This window comes from Thunnus thynnus, chromosome 17 (genome assembly GCF_963924715.1).
Source record: "Thunnus thynnus chromosome 17, fThuThy2.1, whole genome shotgun sequence".
Classification (NCBI taxonomy): domain Eukaryota; kingdom Metazoa; phylum Chordata; class Actinopteri; order Scombriformes; family Scombridae; genus Thunnus; species Thunnus thynnus.
The window spans coordinates 20061462-20065977 of NC_089533.1; positions in this window are offsets into that span (position 1 = coordinate 20061462).

Here is a 4516-nt window from a genome sequence, read left to right on the forward strand (position 1 = left end):
TTGGGAGAATGCAAATGTGAAACTTTACTTAGGGTTTGCAAGAGAAACTTGACTATGACATAAAAGCAAATATTTGATCAGTTTGTGATATTCTAATAGCAGTAGTACGCAGAGCTGCCAAGTCTCATGCTTTGACCATGAGACTCATGCAATTGACACAGATTGACACAGAACTCACAATCTCACGCCACACGACTTTTCTCATGTTAACTTTTCATCTTGGCTTCCTCGGATGTAAAATTTGTGTGATTTTTAAGTGAAGGAACAGCAGAGGCACAGAGCGTAAAAAGGTTAAGGCAGCACTTTTCACTGATTGTCCGTGAATGCACCGATCATCATCTGTTTGAACCGAAAGTGTGCAACAACAAATTATGGCGATGCAGGTTCCAATGGAGCTGATACTTATATTTGTATAGACCCGAGAGACTGAAATGGAGAGAGTTGGATGATGGGAGTGACTTGGTGAGGAGCACACACACACACACACATACACACACTCCCCTTTATATTAACACACATGCACGAAACATATTAATGTACACAAGCTCTTTACACTCTGTCATTGTTTACAAAAAACACACACACACTTACATACATTTTCCCTTTAAACAGCCAATGCTTTTTAGCTGATTAGATTTTTCAAAAATAATTACATCCGCCTGTGTTAAATTGTTGCTGAGGTTAAATGGAGGGGGAGCAGGAATAACAGAACAAAAAGGAATTAAAATGAAAATTAGTTGGACGTGACTTATTCAGCAGCTAAATGATGTATGATGGTTGATATGGAAAAAGATATGTGGACAAAATACAATCAAATAAGTTTAAGACTGAAAAAGATGGAAAATGTGTATGTGTCTGTGAAGTAAAAGTTGAAATGAGCCATGTGATTAAGGATTTGTTGTAAATGCTGTACTGTCAATAGTCAGCCTGTCACTCCAAAAGCTATAGTGGTGACCTAAAACTTTAAAACAACAACGATGAAAGATTGATGTGCTGCTAATTCAGCTGCCAGCAACTCCTCTGGCCGTCAAACCACTCTGAAATATGGGAGGCCGATTAGGGTAAAAATGTTGAAATACGTGCACATACACAATGATAATGTGTACATACATACTGAAAATTTATACACCCCACCATGATTTTTTCATCCGAGTTAAGCACTACATCCAACCGATGCTTGATTTAAAACTCATCCTGCCTTCCTGTTACACTACAACAACTTCCAGGCGCACTGAAATTATTTTACACGCACACACTCAGATACTCACACACATAAGTAACTTATATCCCGCTGTGTGTAAAGGGGGGGGGGGTTTCAGTGTGTATGCGCATGTTTGCAAAGTGTATGTGTATGTTTTCACACTGTCTGTGTGTATGTGCACATATTTCAATGTTTTCACCCTAATTGGCCTCACACAGCTTACCATACAGAAACACACACACACACTCAAAGAATTAGCCAAGACTTTTCTTTTCAACTCAACTCCCCGTGATCACCTATATTTCTGTTGTCTGACAATTTAAAAGTGGCTCATGAATGTTTAAGAGTAGGTTTAAAACTTTCCTTTTTGATAAAGCTTACAGTTAGGCCCAGCCCAGGCTTACCTTGGACCAGCCCCTTAATTATGCGTATGCTATAGGCCTAGACTGCCGGGAGATTTCCCAAGATGCACTGAGCTCCTCTCTCCTCCTCTCCCTCTCCATTTGTGTGCATTCATGTACCATTAATGTATGCCACTAACTTCCCCGTAGTTTTGTGCTTTCTCATCTCACAGGTGTAGACCTTCGGTTGTGGACTGCCTGCTGTCCCCGTAGTCCAGCTTGACGCCCACTGCTATCACTATTATTATTAGTCATATTTCTATTATTATTTTTGCTATTTTTGTTGTCGTTGTTGTGTTTCTCTGTGTCTCTCTCTCCCCTCTCCCCCTCTCTCTTTCTCTCTTAACCCAACCAACGCAACCAGTCAAGGCAGATGCCCACCCACCTAGAGCCCTGTTCTGCTCGAGGTTTCTTCCCATTAAAGGGGAGTTTTTCCTTGCCACTGTTGCCAAGTGCTTGCTCATGAGAGCATATTTGGTCTCTGTGAATTAAAGAGTACAGTCTAGACCTGCTCTATGTGAAAAGTACCCTGAGATAACTTCTGTTGTGATTTGGCACTATATAAATAAAATTGACTTGACTTAAACGTTACCCTAAGTCAGACAGTTATTCCAATGCTGCTGTGCTGAGATGATGATCAAAACGATTTCACGATTGCAAAATCGTCTGACAAAATAAATATTAATACAACTTAATAGCAACAACTCTATCATGTGGTTGACTTTAATGACATTTAAAATGAGTAATCACAGAGAACCTTAGAACAGAAAGATGTTTTCTTATGTTTAATGTCACACAGCCTCAGGCCAGGATTACGTCATCATTCTCCAAAAGATGAGTTTTCTTTGTACATACTAAAAAAAGAGGAAGCAGAGATGAAGAACCAGTGGGAGGAGAAAGGGTAAAAGAAACAAGAAGGTTGAAAGCAAGAAAATTTGTTTCAAAAATTGATGCTATTTGTATTTTCTATATTTTTGGGTTTAGAAATTCAATGGATCTCTGATAATAAAGATAGTGTCAAGTCATTGGTCCACCTATATTGTACAGAGTAAAATCTATCTACAATTATGGGATGGATTGCTGTGAAATGATGTACAGACATTCATGGTCCCCAGAGGATTAATCTTAATGACTTTGGTGATCCCCTAACTTTTCAAACTTCTGAAACTGTTGCTACTCCCTGACCTTTACAACATATGGGTAAATAAACTGAGTCAAGATGAGGATATGAATAAATAATATGCATAAATAATCTCAAACAGAAGGTGACTGATGCGTGAAGGATTTGGTTCTGTCTTCTCTAAAAGGATGTTTAGCTCCATTTATTGCTTCTGTGTTTTGGCAATGTGTGTGTCCATCTGCTCCCACCTGTTCCAAGGTCCCTGTCTACATCAGATAATGTTAAATTTAAAAATACTTCTATAACTCAGCATAACATTCAGGCCATTTTTAATGTATCAGGACTTAAAATTCAAAGAAGCTGTATTCTGCCAAAAAGAAAAAAAAAATCTACAGGAGGCTGCAGAAACACTGCTTTCGTAAAAGCAACTGTGATATTTCAAGGAAAAATCTAAGTATAGGGCATGTGAGTGCATGTGTTTTCTCATAATCAAGGTACAGATATGCAGAGGACATGCCTTGAAATGTTGTATGTATACAAAAACATACACACATACACGCATTAAACCAATATGTCTGCACTATCAAGTTGCCTGGTGTTTCATATCCTGTCAAGCATCCCCATCTAGTGTTACATCAATAGAATGCAGAGGCAGTGATGCATAGTGTGAAGAGGAGCAGGTCCATGTGAGATCTGAGTTCTTTCATCTGCCTGTCTGTACGTTTGTCCATCAAACAAAATATGTACTATGTCACCACTCTTAGATATCTAGGTTGATGCCCCTGTGTTGCCAAGTGAAAGTGCAAAGCTTCTATACTGTGCAAAAAAGAATCAGCATTAGTTTGTGTAAGTGGCAGTGTGTAACTATAAATTACAACCTCTGGTATTTATTCAGGTAAAGGGGTTATAAGGTATAGCCAGAAATCTTGATATTGGATTATTCTGGTGAACCCCAAATTGATTTGTCATAAAGAATCAATTCCTTCCTCACTAAATAACAGTAACAGCTTACTAAATAAATGACACACTACTTCCTGCATTGGCACTAAACATTGAAATTGAATTTAATGTCTTTCTGAATCATGCAATATTAAAGTTATTTGAGATTGAGCTGCACATTTATCTGCTCACCAATCCACAGATGCTTTGAAGTGTGATTTCTGGACAATTTTACATGTTGACTAAAATTCAATCACAGGAAAACCTTAGATACCACAGCAGTTACAATCATGCACTTGTTATTGGAAGTATGCCATATTCAAATTCAGAGAGCTGACAGTCACAGGAAGTTGTGCAAAGTGCTTTAATGTTCTCAAACCAAGTTTTAAAGATGCTGCTCCCATCCACCAACCCACCACTCAAACACACACCCTCAAATTTGCCCCACCTGGCAAGCTAATGCACCAATGCAGAAACTAAAAACCAGGGTTTAATTTCTTACTTTGGCCATTTGTATTCTGCTCAAAGCTGGGAGAAAGCAGCGAGGCGGAAACACTGAGGAAGATTTATATCTTTGAGTCTGACCAAAGTGATCAAATCACACTAGCCACTAGACAAGAATCAAATTGTTTCTTACCTACCTTTACCTTCCATTCGTTTCTGCAGTGGAATATGAATGATGCGGGAGGCAGCAAATTGACCTGTGGTTATCTTTCAACATTCGTAATAACAATAACTGTCCCTCCATAGATTTGACATTCAGACAGGGTGTGAGTGCACTTTATTTAGTATTTTTTGCCTTTGTCTTTTTTTGCCATAAACTGTTCACACACACAAACACACACAGAAAAATGC